Source organism: Lepidochelys kempii, chromosome 10, assembly GCF_965140285.1.
Source record: "Lepidochelys kempii isolate rLepKem1 chromosome 10, rLepKem1.hap1, whole genome shotgun sequence".
Taxonomy (NCBI): domain Eukaryota; kingdom Metazoa; phylum Chordata; order Testudines; family Cheloniidae; genus Lepidochelys; species Lepidochelys kempii.
This window is the reverse complement of record NC_136389.1, coordinates 33,752,951-33,770,190: the sequence shown is the minus strand read 5'-3', so window position 1 is coordinate 33,770,190 and position 17,240 is coordinate 33,752,951. Positions and strand designations below refer to the sequence as shown.

Here is a 17,240-nt window from a genome sequence, read left to right as displayed (position 1 = left end):
TGGTGTCTGGCCCTGTGATTCCTCATGGCAACCAGTTCTCCAAGTGCCATTACACACACAGCTTGTTTGTCTCCATATGCTAACTTAATACACCCAGATCATAAAATTACAGCACTTGTATGAAAACAGAAAAAGTTAGGATGGTGATAAATTATGACACTTAGTATCAGCAGCGTGTATTTATGATATGCTTGATAAAAGCAGTGTATGTGGCAGGTCTTTTTTTGATATTTTACCTTCAAGGAAGGGAGAGTGGGCTGGCATTTCTAATGGACAAGATGAAAGCATCAGCTACCTTAATTGTGAATTTCTATACTTAAAAAGCTTTGAGGCAGTGTTCCCTGGAAGATTGAGTATGAGGTTAGGAGTCAGAAGTTTCTGAGATCTAATCCTGAATTTCACTGATTCACTGTATATAGTCTTTGGGCAAGTTACTTCACCTTTCTGTAGATGGAGATGACAATACTTGCCTCACAAGGGCCTTGAGACAATTAGTTAATGTCTGTACAGAGCTTTGGATATATGAAGTGCTAAAAAAAAAAAATTAAGTAGTAAGTTTGAGTTTCTTGTAAGTTTAACTTTGACTCTGAATTTGGTCCAGTAAAAGATGTTACCTTACCCACCTTGTCTCTCTGGAAAACCTATGCATTCTTGAAAAGTAATATGCATTAAAACCACTGAAATATGCAACATGCTTGTCTTCACCTTAGTCTAGTTTATCTTGTGTGGAAATTATACTGTATTGTGGATGTTTCGTTGTCCTGCAGAGGCCTCATTTGGGAACAAATTTCTGTAGCCTGTGTCACTGTCATCTCTGTCTTGTTTGCTAAAATACTGTTGCCTAGTCCCTGCAGTGACAGCAAAATAAAAGAAAATCTATCATTTGCTATATCTGGTACCAATCCAAGTGTTTTGCTTGTGTTCTAATCTGCTTGAAGTTGTACACATTTGGTTAAAGTTAGTTCATTTAGGTATTGTTCTGGGGTAATTAAGTGCCAGTTAGTGATACCCTTATACATGTTGTGGTGTTACTTAAACTACAGGTAGTCCTAGGAAGTAAAAAGGCCCCTTGTGGAGAAAGCTGCTATTCATAAAGAGTATCAGAATCTGGCCTTGTGTGAAGAAAAGGGTTGAAAGCAATGTGATACACAAGACTCAATTCCCTTGCCAAGTTATTCCTGGATTCTTGTTAATTAGCAGTCTCCAAATTGGTTGCAGAACTAGCAGAAAATAGATTTCTTGCTTTTTTTGTAAGGACAAACTGTGTGCGTGTGTGTGTGCATGCGCACGCGGCTTTGAGGAGCAGGTGGTGGGGTGAAAATTACCAATGGCAGTAGAGGTTGACAACTTTGGTAAATATGGATATGTACTATGGCTGTTCTGACAAATTAAAATGTATATACTTGTATTTAATGACACCGTAACTGAGAGATGTGTGCTATAGGAATAAATTGTGCTTTCAAAAGTTGTTTCATGTTATAAACATACAAAAGGACTGCTATGCCAAAATTTTTATGTAAAACTTCATATGTTCATGATACTAACGAGTAGAAGTGACATTTTACTGTTTGAAAGAAGCGTGGCCTTGAAATTTCTTTTTATCTCAGTGCTTTTTCATAGTTTACTAAGTAACTTCTGTTTTCATGATTTTTGTTTATGTAAAGTACTGTATATCAAATGGAGTTCATTGCACTGCTACCATACTGTTAGCTACCAGTAAAAACTAAATTGTTTTATTTAGAAAACTCAACTAGATCAGTTTTTATTAAGTGACCCTGACTTCAAATGTGTCTTTATTACTGGTAGTTCTGTAAATCAAATCTTTACACATTTTCTTTCTTTAAAGGACTAATAGGGCCCATCCTGTGAAGTGCTGAGCATCTTCGGCTCCCTTTGACTTTAATGAAAGATAAGAAGGAAATAGCACCTGGCAGGAATAGTTCTGTAGTGAGGAAGTTCAATTTACAATGGTTCTTAAAAAATTATCAGTAAATATTTTAAGGCATTATTTTCATAGATTCATAGATTCATAGATATTTAGGTCAGAAGGGACCATTATGATCATCTAGTCTGACCTCCTGCACAATGCAGGCCACAGAATTTCACCCACCACTCCTAAAAAAGACCTCACACCTATATCTGTGCTATTGAAGTCCTCAAATTGTAGTTTGAAGACCTCAAGGAGCAGAGAATCCTCCAGCAAGTGACCCGTGCCCCATGCTACAGAGGAAGGCGAAAAACCTCCAGGGCCTTCCAATCTGCCCTGGAGGAAAATTCCTTCCCGACCCCAAATATGGCGATCAGCTAAACCCTGAGCATATGGGCAAGATTCATCAGCCAGATACTACAGAAAATTCTTTCCCGGGTAACTTGGATCTTACCCCATCTAAAAACCCATCACAGGCCATTAGGCCTATTTACCATGAATATTTAATTACCAAAACCATGTTATCCCATCATACCATCTCCTCCATAAACTTATCGAGTTTAATCTTAAAGCAAGATAGATCTTTTGCCCCCACTACTTCCCTCGGAAGGCTATTCCAAAACTTCACTCCTCTGATGGTTAGAAACCTTCGTCTAATTTCTAATCTAAATTTCCTAGTGGCCAGTTTATATCCATTTGTTCTTGTGTCCACATTGGTACTGAGTTTAAATAATTCCTCTCCCTCTCTGGTATTTATCCCTCTGATATATTTATAGAGAGCAATCATATCTCCCCTCAACCTTCTTTTAGTTAGGCTAAACAAGCCAAGCTCCCTGAGTCTCCTTTCATAAGACAAGTTTTCCATTCCTCGGATCATCCTAGTAGCCCTTCTCTGTACCTGTTCCAGTTTGAATTCATCCTTCTTAAACATGGGAGACCAGAACTGCACACAGTATTCCAGGTGAGGTCTCACCAGTGCCTTATATAACGGTACTAAAACCTCCTTATCCCTACTGGAAATACCTCTCCTGATGCATCCCAAGACGACATTAGCTTTTTTCACAGCCATATCACATTGGCAGCTCATAGTCATCCTATGATCAACCAATACTCCAAGGTCCTTTTCCTCCTCCGTTACTTCTAGTTGATGCGTCCCTAGCTTATAACTAAAATTCTTGTTATTAATCCCTAAATGCATGACCTTACACTTCTCACTATTAAATTTCATCCTATTCCTATTACTCCAGTTTACAAGGTCATCCAGATCCTCCTGTAGGGTATCCCTGTCCTTCTCTAAATTAGCAATACCTCCCAGCTTTGTATCATCTGCAAACTTTATTAGCACACTCCCACTTTTTGTGCCCAGGTCAGTAATAAAAAGATTAAATAAGATTGGTCCCAAAACTGATCCTTGAGGAACTCCACTAGTAACCTCCCTCCAACTTGATAGTTCACCTTTCAGTAGGACCCGTTGTAGTCTCCCCTTTAACCAATTCCCTATCCACCTTTCAATTTTCCTATTGATGCCCATCTTATCCAATTTAACTAATAATTTCCCGTGTGGCACAGTATCAAACGCCTTACTAAAATCTAAGTAAATTAGATCCACTGCGTTTCCTTTATCTAAAAAATCTGTTACTCTCTCAAAGAAGGAGATCAGGTTGGTTTGGCACGATCTACCTTTTGTAAAATCATGTTGTATTTTGTCCCATTTACCATTGACTTCAATGTCCTTAACTACCTTCTCCTTCAAAATTTTTTCCAAGACCTTGCATACTACGGATGTCAAACTAACAGGCCTATAATTACTTGGATCACTTTTTTTCCCTTTCTTAAAAATAGGAACTATGTTAGCAATTCTCCAATCATACGGTACAACCCCTGAGTTTACAGATTCATTAAAAATTCTTGCTAATGGGCTTGCAATTTCTTGTGCCAATTCTTTTAATATTCTTGGATGAAGATTATCTGGGCCCCCCGATTTAGTCCCATTAAGCTGTTTGAGTTTCGCTTCTACCTCAGATATGGTGATGTCTACCTCCATATCCTCATTCCCATTTATCATGCTACCATTATCCCTAAGATCCTCTTTAGTCTTATTAAAGACTGAGGCAAAGTATTTGTTTAGATATTGGGCCATGCCTAGATTATCCTTGACTTCCACTCCATTATTTTCAAAGAGACCAAACAGTATTGGATCCAACTATTTTTCTGCATTGTGCATTAGGATGTCAGCAAGGATTATCCAATTTCCTAGTAAGTACTGCTAACAAGCAATCTATGTTTCAGAAGTCTGAGGGCATGTCTACACTGCTCAACAGTTTGGACTAGAGGGTGTGAAGAGCAGTGCACCGCAAAGTGTTGCGCAGTAACTCCCCATGTGGATGCTTCAGGCACAAACTAAAAGGTCCCTTCTTTGTGTTAATGTAATCCAGTTTGAAGAGGACTAACTTAATGTGAACTAAGAACCTTTTAGTTCATATCTGCAGCATTCCCTGGGGTTATTACAGCACAGCACGTTGGTGTGCCATGCTATTCTGATCCCGGTAGTCTGAACTTGCAGGGCAGTGTAGATGTGTCCTGAGTCTAAGTTTGTAGATTTACTGTTAGTACTGGGTAGATAGTAGGGTTGCCAGGCATCCAGTTTTCGACTGGAATGCCCGGTCGAAAAGGGACCCTGGCGGCTCTGGTCAGCTCAGCTGACTGGGCCACTAAAAGTCTGGTTGGCTACAGTAGCCAGGTCTGCGTGGCTCCCGGAAGCAGCTGGCATGTCCCTCTGGCTCCTAGGTGCAGGGTGCGGCCAGGGGGGCTCCACTTGCTGCCCCTGCCGTGGCACAGGTGCCACCCCGACCACTGGCTCCGCAGTTCCCATTGGCTGGGAAACACTGTCAATGCAAGCTATGGGGGTGGTGTCTGTGGACAGGGGCAGTGCGTGGAGCCCCCTGTCCAACTCTCTGCCTAGGAGCCAGAGGGACATGTTGCTGTTTTCCCAGGAGCCTCATGAGGTAAGTGCCACCCAGAGCCCGCACCCCAACTTCTTGCCCCAGCCCTGAGCCCATTCCTACACCCAAACTCCCTAGACCCCACACCCCCTCCTGCACCCCAACTCCCTGCCCCAGACCTGAGCCCCCCTGCACCCTAAACCCCTCATTTCTGGCCCCACCCTAGATCCCGTACCCCTCCCACACCCCAACCTCCTGCCCCAGCCCAGAGCCCTCTCCCACACTCCAAAACTCTCAGCCCCAGCCTGGAGCCCCCTCCTGCACACCAAACCTTTATCCCCGGCCCCACCACAGAGCCTGCATCCCCGGCCAGAGCCTTCACCCCATCCCACACCCCAACTCTCTGCCCCAGCCTGGTGAAATTGAGTGGGGATGGGGGAGAGTGAGCAACGGAGGGAGGGGGCATGGAGTGAGCGGGATGGGGCCTCGGAGAAGGATGGATCGGGGTTTGGCCTCAGGGAAGGGGCAGCACAACGGTGTTTGGTTTTCTGCAATCAGAAAGTTGGCAACCCTAGTAGCTAGTATTGACATGTTTGAATTTTTTGTTTTAAAATGTCAATTTAAGATTTAACACCCTCCCCCTAAAAGAAAAATAAGTCAGACATCATGGGCCATGTTATTCTGTTGAGTTCAATTGAGTTGTGCCAGTGGAGGATAGTATTTAATTCCATGACTTTTATAACCTTTTCTCATATATTGCAGCTTCTTTAATCTGGTTCTCAATGGATTTAATAGAAATTTTTACTTGGCTTTTTTTTTCTTGTCTCACTCTCTTCCTATGACTTACCTTTCCGTTATAATAACTACATTTGCCTACTTATATAGTATTTACAGTGGTGTTGTAGCTGTGTTGGTCCCTAGATATTAGCAAGACAATGTGTTTGAGGTAATAACCTTTTACTGGACCAGCCCAAACCTGAAGAAGAGCTCTGTGTATGCTTGAAAGCTTGTCCCTTTCACCAGCAAAAATTGTCTTAATAAAAGACATTACCTCAACCACCTTGTCTCTCTCTCTAATATTTAGGTAATTGAAGATATGATGGAAATAACTTTTTAAATGTTTTTCTTGCTGCTTGACAAAGCATTTTACACTAGAAGCAGGAAGTTCTATTACATGGAAATACTGTAAGAGAAAGTGGTCTATTGGCTATCTCAGAGTGCTGGTGAAGAGCCTGAGGGAAAATAACAAATCAAACAAGAATTTCTGGGACCCTTAGTAATCAGTAATTCAATTTCTTCCACTGAGAATGCTCAGTTGAATAGGTCATCATCCGTTATGAAATGTTACTGCTGCTGGAAATTCCTCAGCGATCAGAATTGTAAACAGCAGGGCCCGTGGTGTTTACTGAAGTAATGTTTTCCTACCTTGATTGGAAACTTTGTTATTAAATTGGTACCTAATGGTAGTCTTTTTGTAAAGGTTTATAAAAACTATTTTTTACATAAAAATATATTGTCAGCTACTTGCTGTTTGCTCATATAATATTAGTTTTGTGTGTGTGTATTGCATTCCAGTAAATATGTATACTCTTAATTTTTTTGTTAAATTTATCAAATTGTAAAATAAATCCAATAACCTAAACACACATGCAACCCCGAATTTCAGTCCTAAACTAAACTAATTGGGACATACTATTTGTGTGTGTATTAGCTTTCCACTAATAGCTCCAGTACAGTTTTCAGTTTCTCTGGTTATCTGATAATTGATAATCTCTGTCTGTCTCTTTCTATCTGGGTTTGTGTTTTATATTGCTGCCCATCACTGTAGTACCTGAGTGTCAGATTAAAATCAATAGTAAGTTCCTGCGGTGCTTCATGGAGTTTCTGGTTCTCCTCCGTTTTGAGAGTAACATCTCTACTTGGGGATGTGTGTATGTAATTTGTTTGAGTGATTTTGTTTGTTTGTTTATTGATTTATTTGTGTTAATAGGGTTGGGTTTTTTATTTTAATTTGCAGGTCTTTGGGTAATTGGAGGTGTCTGTGTTGTGAGTGTCATTTTTGCTATGGGGGAAAAAGCTTTTTTGAAGAGGAAAGTTTTATGGTATTTCCTAAAGACGGTCAGATTCTGAATTAACCTAATCTCCTTTAAAAAGAAAAGGAGTACTTGTGGCACCTTAGAGACTAATAAATTTATTTGAGCATAAGCTTGTGTGACCTACAGCTCACTTCATCAGATGCATGCAGTGGAAAATACAGTGGGGAGATTTTATATACACAGAGAACATGAAACAGTGGGTGTTACCATACACACTGTAATGACAGTGATCAGATAAGGTGAGCTATTATCAACTGGAGAGAAAAAAAACCTTTTGTAGTGATAATCAAGGTGGGCCATTTCCAGCAGTTGACAAGAACGTGTGAGGAACAGTGGGGACGGGGGGAATAAATATTGGGAAATAGTTTTACTTTGTGTAATGACACATCCACTCCCAGTCTTTATTCAAGCCTAAGTTAATGGTGTCCAGTTTGCAAATTAATTCCAATTCAGCAGTCTCTTGCTGGAATCTATTTTTGAAGGTTTTTTTGTTGAAGAATTGCAACTTTTAGGTTTGTAATTGAGTGACCAGAGAGATTGAAGTGTTCTCCGACTGGTTTTTGAATGTTATAATTCTTGATGTCTGATCTGTGTCCATTTATTCTTTTACATAGAGACTGTCTGGTTTCGCCAATGCACGTGGTAGAGGGACATTGCTGGCACATGATGGCATGTATCACATTGGTAGATGTGCAGGTGAACGAGCCTCTGATGGTGTGGCTGATGTGATTAGGCCCTATGATGGTGTCCTCTGAATAGATATGTGTACAGAATTGGCAATGGGCTTTGTTGCAAGGATAGATTCCTGGGTTAGCGTTTTTGGTGTGTGGTTGCTGGTGAGTATTTGCTTCAGGTTCGGGCGCTGTCTGTAAGCAAGGACTGGCCTGTCTCCCAAGATCTGTGAGAGTGATGGGTCATCCTTCAGGATAGGTTGTAGATCCTTGATGATGTGTTGGAGAGGTTTTTGTTGTGGGCTGAAGGTGACGGCTAGTGGCGTTCTGTTGTTTTCTTTGTTGGGCCTGTCCTGTAGTAGGTAACTCCTGGGTACTCTTCTGGCGCTGTCAATCGGTTTCTTCACTTCAGCAGGTGGGTATTGTAGTTGTAAGAAGGCTTGAGAGAGATCTTGTAGGTGTTTATCTCTGTCTGAGGGGTTGGAGCAAATGCGGTTGTATCTTAAAGCTTGGCTGTAGACAGTGGATCGTGTGGTGTGGTCTGGATGAAAGCTGGAGGCATGTAGGTAAGTATAGCGGTCAGTAGGTTTCTGGTATAGGGTGGTGTTTATGTGACCATTGCTTATTAGCACTGTAGTGTCCAGGAAGTGGATCTCTTGTGTGGACGGTCCAGGCTGAGGTTGATGGTGGATGGAAATTGTTGAAATCATGGTGGAATTCCTCAAGGGTTTCTTTTCCTGTGATCCAGATGATGATGATGTCATCAATGTAGCGCAAATAGAGTAGGGGCATTAGGGGACAAGAGCTGAGGAAGCATTGTTCTAAGTCAGCCATAAAAATGTTGGCATACTGTGGGGCCATGCGGGTACCCATAGCAGTGCCGCTGATTTGAAGGTATACGTTGTCCCCAAATGTGAAATAGTTATGGATGACGACAAAGTCACAAAGTTCAGCCACCAGGTTTGCCGTGACATTATTGGGGATACTGTTCCTGATGGCTTGTATTTCATCTTTGTGTGGAATGTTGGTATAGAGGGCTTCTACATCCATAGTGGACAGGATGGTGTTTTCAGGAAGATCATCCATGGATTTTAGTTTCCTCAGGAAGTCAGTGGTGTCTCAAAGACAGCTGGGAGTGCTGGTAGCGTAGGGCTTGAGGAGGGAGTCTACATAGCCAGACAATCCTGCTGTCAGGATGCCAATGCCTGAGATAATGGGGCGTCCAGGATTTCTAGGTTTAAGGATCTTGGGTAGCAGATAGAGTACCCCTGGTCAGGGTTCTACGGGTGTGTCTATGCGGATTTGTTTTTGTGCTTTTTTAGGGAGTTTCTTGAGCAGATGGTGTAGTTTCTTTTGGTAACCCTCAGTAGGATCAGAGGGTAATGACTTGTAGAATGTGGTGTTGGAGGCTGCCTAGCAGCCTCTTGTTCATATTCTGACCTATTCATGATGACGACAGCACCTCCTTTGTCAGCCTTTTTGATTATGATGTCAGAGTTGTTTCTGAGGCTGTGGATGGCATTGTGTTCTGCACGGCTGAGGTTATGGGGCAAATGATGCTGCTTTTCCACTATTTCAGCCTGTGCATGTCGGCGGAAGCACTCTGTGGAGAAGTCCAGTCTGTTGTTCCGACCTTCAGAGAATCCTTCTTTTTATAGTGTTGGTAGGAAGGTCTCTGTGGGTTAGTATGTTGTTCAGAGGTGTGTTGGAAATATTCCTTGAGTTGGAGACGTTGAAAATAGGATTCTAGGTCACCACAGAACTGTGTCATGTTCGTGGGGGTAGAGGGGCAGAAGGAGAGGCCCTGAGATAGGACAGATTCTTCTGCTGGGCGAAGAGTATAGCTGGATAGATTAACAATATTGCTGGGTGGGTTAAGGAAAGCACTGTCATGGCCCCTAGTGGCATGTAGTAGTTTAGATAGTTTAGTGTCCTTTTTCTTTTGTAGAGAAGCAAAGTGTGTGTTGTAGATTGCTTGTCTAGTTTTTGTAATGTCCAGCCATGAGGAAGTTTGTGTGGAAGGTTGGTTTTTTTATGAGAGTATCCAGTTTTGAGAGCTCATTCTTAATCTTTCCCTGTTTGCTGTATAGGATGTTGATCAGGTGATTCCGCAGTTTCTTTGAGAGTGTGTGGCACAATCTGTCAGCATAGTCTGTGTGGTATGTAGAGTGTAATGGATTTTTTACCTTCAGTCCTTTTGGTATGATGCCTATCTGTTTGCATTTGGAAAGTAAGATGATGTCTGTCTGTATCTGTACAAATTTTTTCATGAAGTTGATAGATTTCCACTCCATACGGCTAAATGCAGTGCCTTGCATAATGACAGGTTTCAGAGTAGCAGCCGTGTTAGCTTGTATCCGCAAAAAGAAAAGGAGTACTTGTGGCACCTTAGAGACTAACACATTTATTTGAGCATAAGCTTTCATGAGCTACAGCTCACTTTCATTGGATGCATGCTGTGGAAAATACAGTGGGGAGATTTTATATACACAGAGAGCACGAAACAATGGGTGTTTCCATACACACTGTAATGAGAGTGATCAGGTAAGGTGAGCTATTACCCGCAGGAGAGAAAAAAAACCTTTTGTAGTGATAATCAAGGTGGGCCATTTCCAGGAGTTGACAAGAATGTGTGAGGAACAGTAGAGGGGGAAAATAAACATGGGGAAATAGTTTTACTTTGTGTAATGACACATCCACTCCCAGTCTTTATTCAAGCCTAAGTTAATGGTGTCCAGTTTGCAAATTAATTCCAATTCAGCAGTCTCTTGTTGGAGTCTGTTTCTGAAGTTTTTTTGTTGAATTGCCACTTTTAGGTTTGTAATTGAGTGACCAGAGAGATTGAAGTGTTCTCCGATTGGTTTTTGGAAGTTTTGTTCCTTAGCTGGATCTCCTCAACCAAGAATGGTTTGTCCCCAGCTCTCACATGTTTTGTGATGTGTTGTTCCAATGCAACTGTCTTTGTAGTTCATAGATTGAAATTCAGCATTTAATATAGTTGAGACTTGATCCTTTAACTGCTTTAAAGATTGAGACTGAGGCCTCAAACAGGAATCTGAAACTGACTGTGAGCCAGTGGATGAACTTGAGCACCGGGCCTCATGCTCATGGTGGCCTAGGCCTTGGAGGAGGTGGGCAGACGCATTCTGTACCAGACAGAGCCAGAGCATTGTCTTGACATTCAGCTTCAGATACATGAATTATAGTACTCCTTAACCTGGAAGGGAAGGTTGAAGTTTTCTAGCGAGCTGGAGGTGAAAGAAGTAGGGCCATCAATTAATCGCAGTTAACTCATGCAATAAACAAAAAAAAAAATCACAATTAAAAAATGAATTGTGATTAATCACAAGATTAATTGCACTGTTAAACAATAAAATACCAATTGAAATTTATTAAATATTTTTGGATGTTCTTCTACATTTTCAAATATACTGATTTCAATTGCCACACAGAATACAAAGTGTACAGTGCTCACTTTATATTATTATTTTCATTACAAATGTTTGCACTGTAAAATGATAAACGATAGAAATAGTATTTTTCAATTCACCTCATACAAGTGCAATCTCTTTATCGTGAAAGTGCAATTTACAAATATAGCTTTTTTTATTACATAACTGCACTCAAAAACAAAACAATGTAAAACTTTAGCACCTATAAGTCCACTCAGTCCCACTTCTTGTTCAGCCAATTGCTAAGACAAACAAGTTTGTTTATATTTATGGGAGATAATGCTGCCCGCCTCTTATTTACAATGTCACCTGAAAGTAAGAACAGGTGTTCGCATGGCACCATTTTAGCTGGTATTATAAGGTATTTATGTGCCAGGTATGCTGAACAATATCAGTGGTATCTGACAATTGATAATCTCCTTATGCAAGGAGTCTCTGCTGATGTTAGGAGTGTAATTAATTTCATTGGGAATATTTGTGTCAGTGAGGATATTTCAAATGAGGAGGAGTGTTTAGGATTGGGTCTCTAATGAACTGCACACCTGCAAACTAAGGACTGCTAGAAGACATAGAATGGCTAAAAGACAGTTTGTTCCAGGTGGAGGAGGGATAACTCAGTGGTTTGAGCATTGGCCTGCTTAAACCCAGGGTTGTGAGTTCAATCCTTGAGGGGGCCATTTAGGGCTCTGGGGCAAAAATTGGGGATTGGTCCTGCTTTGAGCAGGGGGTTGGACTAGATGACCTCCTGAGGTCCCTTCCAAATGTGATATTCTATGACACTCACTATCTCAGGTGATGGTGGCATATACATTAGATTCCAGCCTTTTGGCCATGACTCAGTCAAATAATGAAGTCCAGGTCCCTTTCCTGAGATGATACAATTCATTTAGAACCTTGTAAAGTGTATGAGCACTTTACACTTTTGTGTATTATTGGCTTTCTTTTCCTGTTGTGACTGCCATGCCTTGAGAGTTAAGAACGCTCCCTTCCTAGTCATTCTAGACCTCTTCCAGGAAATCTTAAAATAAGTCTATTATGGGTTGGTTATTCCAGGTGCAAGCTGCTGCCCTTACCAGCCTCGATGATGGTTACTCTTTCTTTTCTTACTCTATAATATCTAGTATTGACCAGCAAAGTCACACAAAAATTTACATTACTCTTACCAGGATTCCTTTATGGACATGGTACTCGGATTGGGAAGGTCAATCTGTATGAAACAGTGATTAGTGTGGTAGACTAACTCTTCATTCTTCATCCATGGATAATCTGGTCTGTGGTTAGAATCATCAGAGGAGGAGGTGCTGAGTGTGAAAAGTCTGATCTAGATTTCCTGCTATCAGGCTGTTCACAGGCAAACAAACATGCTTATCATCTATATTGGTTTAGCCAACTCCTGGAAGGTAAGTGGCAGATTAAAAAAAAAGAAATCTAAAAGTATTAAGAAAATGCTTAGAAATTATATTTACTTTTCAGAAGTGTCCATAAAATAACCTCTGGGAGGAGGCGATAACTGCTTTGGTTTAATTAAACTTATTTTCATTTATAACTGTAGCTAGAAAGTTCAGCTTTCCTGTTTGCAGTGCTTTCCAGTCAGAGTTACAATGCTACTGGTCTTGTTTATTTCAGCTTCCCGTTTCATAAACTTTAAGTATTGCTGGCATACCGTATTATGTAAAAGAGAGTTACAGGAGTGAACTATAAAATATCACATCTGATAGACAAGTGTTTGCTCAGTGTAGCTAGAATTGGTATACAGTCTCACATATCCCCCCAGGTGACACAAAAAAAATCCTATAAAATAACAGTAAAAATTGTCTGTCAGTTATTCATTAATGTTCATTCTAAGAAGTGAGCAAAGTTGAGCAATAATATAATGGTGAGCTCATGTCATTGAACTTGTTTTGTGTGCTTAATAAGCAACAGTATTAAACCTATATCAAAAGTGATCTTCCAAATACTTTGTGTGTAAAGTTTAGATAGAAGACTCTAGAAACTTTTAGTGTAAATGAATTCAAATAGACTAAATGTAGAGTATTAAAATTAGAACACTGCTTTGGTTTCCATGGGATATGGATAATGTGCTTGCTTGATTATCCCTTTCAGGACACTATTTGCTTGTAAGTTCTCCTTAAAACTCTGAAACGTGGATGTTTTCCCATAGCCAGTTTTGTTCCCACAAGTTTCCTTAATATAGCATCATTTTTTCCCCAGTGAAATTGAGGGAAGGGGGAACCTGGGTAGTTATATTTTCCTTTTTTGTAGGCTTTAATCAGTGTAAAGTTGCTGTTTTGTCTAATATAAAATTTGAGACAAATATGGTGCTTTTTTCTTTTCTGCTACTTCTATATCAGAGTGTTTTATAAGGTAAAATGTATACCTGACTAAAACTAATTTTAAAACTACTTGAAAATATTTTATAGTTTTACAGTTGTTGGGAGGAACTTAAGTCTGAACCAAATATCAGATAGATAAAAAGAGAACACAAATGACTAGTTTTCAGTCATGCACACATCATGCCTTTCAGTGTCAGTATTAAGTTTAAAAATTTTGGTTTAAAACTGTGGTAGCTAATGTTCACAGGTAGAACTAGAATAACTATTTTCACACTCTCCCCTGAGTGGGTACCCATTGTTCAGTACAGTATCAACATTTTTTCCCTTTTCCTGTGCTTTGGTGGCCGAGATTATTCTTGAAACATTTTTTGACTGGTTTGTTAGCTACTCTTCGTACTTTTGAGTTATTGCACTCATATTTGGAGCCTAGTTTTCTGCCTCAGTACGAGAAGGCAAAAGTTTCTTGTGAGCTCTTCCTGTGGGCTCTACTTTGTTTCCAGACAAGATTTAGAATTATTTTTCTCCCCCAGCCTAACAACATTTCTGATAGGTTTCTGATAGGGAGATGATTGTATTCTGAAGGAGTTGTGGAGGGATAGAGATTTTCCCTACTCTTAGGTTTCTCCCATCCCAAGGGACCTCAGGAGGTCATCTAGTCCAACGCTCTGCTCAAAGCAGGACCAATCCCCAATTTTTGCTCCAGATCCCTAAATGGCCCCCTCAAGGATTGAGCTCACAACCCTGGGTTTAGCAGGCCAATGCTCAAACCACTGAGCTATCCCTCCCCCCGTGGTGCAGTGGCTTCAGGGGCCTTAGCACTAAGAGCAATCTCATCTCCCATGTGCCTGTCTTTCTGCAGCAGCATGAAGAAGAGTGGGTTAGGTTTTTTGTTTGTTTTTTTTTTTAAGCATTTTGGGGCCTTTCCAGAGATGGGATCTGATTTCTTGACTTTTCACACTACTTCACCTACCCAGATAATTCCTTTTCAGCTAATGAAGGATGAGGTTAGTCAGAGAGAAAAGAAAATGTGGAGACCTTCTATACAACTTCAGTGGCAAGTTTTTTGTTGCAAGTGCTCCAGGGAGGAAGGCCCTAGCACTAATGTCAGTTCCCTGTCTCACTCTCCTTCTTGATACTTCCAGACTACTTCGGATTACTCCCTTTGGTAATTAACAGAGATTTCCAGTCCAGGGACTGCTCTTAATTCCACTCTGCCCTGAAACTTCAAGTCTTCCACTACCTACATAGTTTTTTCTTTTTATCTTGGAGAATAGGTACCCCCTCATTCTCTCTGGTAAACTGCTTAGGGTTCCTGGTCCTCAGAGGAGACTGAGACTTTACTCTTTCTGTCTCTTCTTCTGTGGCACCCTGAGAGTCCAAGGTGTGCAACCATCCATAGTCCCACAGATTTTATGGGACAGGTCACTCTCAAATTTGTTCTGTGCATAGAAAACCTTGCAATCACAGCCCTCTTTCACTTCTTGTCAGGTCACACACACCAAGAAAAAGTGAGTGGTTTATAAGGAAGCTACAACAGGCACCGTTGTTATAGATAGGGTGACCAGATGTCCCGTTTTTAAAGGGACAGTCCTGTATTTAAGGCGTCCTGCAAGTGTCCCAACTTTTTCTTTAAAATGGGCAAATTGTCCCGTATTTTCTGTCTCCCCCCCATCAGTACTGACTGCTGGCTAGATCCCTGCTCGCCAGCCGCCCGCCCACCAGCAGTGAGTGGAAGGGTCCAGTTGCCAACGATGGGGATGGGTATGCAAGGCTGGTGGCGTGGTGAAGATGCAGTGTGCAGGGCTGGCCACTCCCGCACCAGTCCGTCAGTGCAGCCCCCACTGCATGCCGGCTCTTGGCCAGCAGGGCCTCGTCCCATTTCTGGCCAGCATTGGCTGTGCACTGCAAGCTGCGGTAGCTGGTGAGTGTGGGCAGGTGCCAGGTGGCAGCTGGTTATGTGTCACCTCCACTGCCTACCCATTGGCCCTTACCTGCTACCCCTTTCGCTGTCCTCTGTGCTTTGCTCCTTTGTCCCCCCTTTAGCCCCGCTGCTCCTCCATATCCCTCCCGTGGGGCGCGTTCCGTTCCCAGCGCTGTGTTCTCAGCTGACCAACAGCTTGGCTGGCAGGCTCCTTCCTTCCCCCACTGCCTCTGGCTGGGCTGGCACCCCGGGAAAGCCCCAAACCCTCTGGCCTGGGGTGCTGGCCAGGAGAAGCCAGAGCCCCGCACAGCACTGGCACAGAGAAGCCTCTCTGCCCCTCAGCTAAGCAGTGGAGTGGTGGCAGAAGGAAGCAATTTCCAGGCTGTTCATGGCGTGAACCTGCAGGCTCCACAGCAGCCCCTAGGGTAGGGACTTAGCATCCTCTTCACCCGTGGCCACCCCGCACATCCCCACTGGGTCCTGCCTCCAAGGAGTGCTGGGCTGCCCCATCCCCAAGGCACTCTCCCCTGCTGAGCCATCTCTTTGGCCAGGTTTGGTGAAGCCCCTGCAGTCAGGTTCTCTGGGCCCTGGTGCACCATGCATCCTGAAGGCTTAATGCCTTCCTGGGTCCACTGTAGCCAGGGGACAGGAGGCGGCTGGGTTATGTCAGTGGCCAGCAGCAGCCTGGAGGTGATAGCTCCTTTGGCAGGAAGGGACAAGCTGCTTCTGGCCACATGGCTTCGGGGGAAGCATACAAGTATGGATGACTGCACAACAGTGTTTATAGTACCAGGATAGATTAACCAGATGTCTAAAAGAAACAAGGGTTTTCCCCTACTTTCATGGTGTAAATCTACAGGGTAGATTTAAGATAGTTTGAGTACCATGATTGTGTTTTTCCGTACTTTAACTTCTTCTAACTTTATTAGATGGTTGAGGAGAATTCCAATGGCCCTGTAATTTTTTTACTATTATATTACAGATATATACTCGACCTTTAACACTATTGTAAGTTCTTTTGGGGAAGTTCTGTGGTCTAACAGGAAGTCAGACTAGCTGATCATAAAGGTTCCTCCTGGCCTTGGAATCTATGAATCAGATGCCATCCTTTTATGGAGATACATGCCTAAGTCTGGACTGGAGGGAGGTGTCTATCTGTGCTTGAGCTCCACAGCTGTGAACCCTTTTCTGGAGGGCAGGTGTCTATGCCTAAGCCATTTCTTGCAAGAGCAGTGGTGGCGCACACCTAACTGCAGAAAAAACATCAGGGAAGGGGAGGAAGCGGAGGCAGCGGCAGTGGTGACCTCCTTTATAATCTTTAGTCTACTGGTTAGGGAACTCACCCAGAATGTGGTAGACCCCAGTTCAGTTTATCTGTCTGCCCGATGAGGAGAAGGGGTTTGAACAGGGGTTTCTCACCTCTCAGGTGAATGCCCTAAGTACTGGATTATAGAGTCATTCTCACTCTGTCTCTGGTCCAGTGCATATTTAACTATTTATACAGAATGAAACATCTTAAACGGGAGAAATTGAGAGAGACCCACATCTCAATATCCCATAGTCCAGTGGTTAGGGTATTCTGGAAATTTAAAGGAGTACTTGTGACACCTTAGAGACTAACCAATTTATTTGAGCATAAGCTTTCGTGAGCTACAGCTTACTTCATCGGATGCATGCTGTGGAAAGTATAGAAGATCTTTTATACACACAAAGCATGAAAAAATGGGTATTTATCACTACAAAAGGTTTTCTCTCCCCCCACCCCACTCTCCTGCTGGTAATAGCTTGTCTAAAGTGATCACTCTCCTTACAATGTGTATGATAATCAAGGTGGGCCACTTCCAGCACAAATCCAGGGTTTAACAAGAACGTCTGAGGAGGGGAGGGGGGTAGGAAAA

The 17,240-nt window shown here is 42.2% G+C and overlaps 1 protein-coding gene across 2 annotated transcripts in view; it reads left to right on the top strand.

Moving 5' to 3' along the window:
- The window catches only part of ADCY9 (adenylate cyclase 9), a 196,374-nt gene that overhangs the window by 9,035 nt on the left and 170,099 nt on the right, over window positions 1–17,240 (top strand). The gene's annotated exons all lie outside the window — the stretch shown is intronic.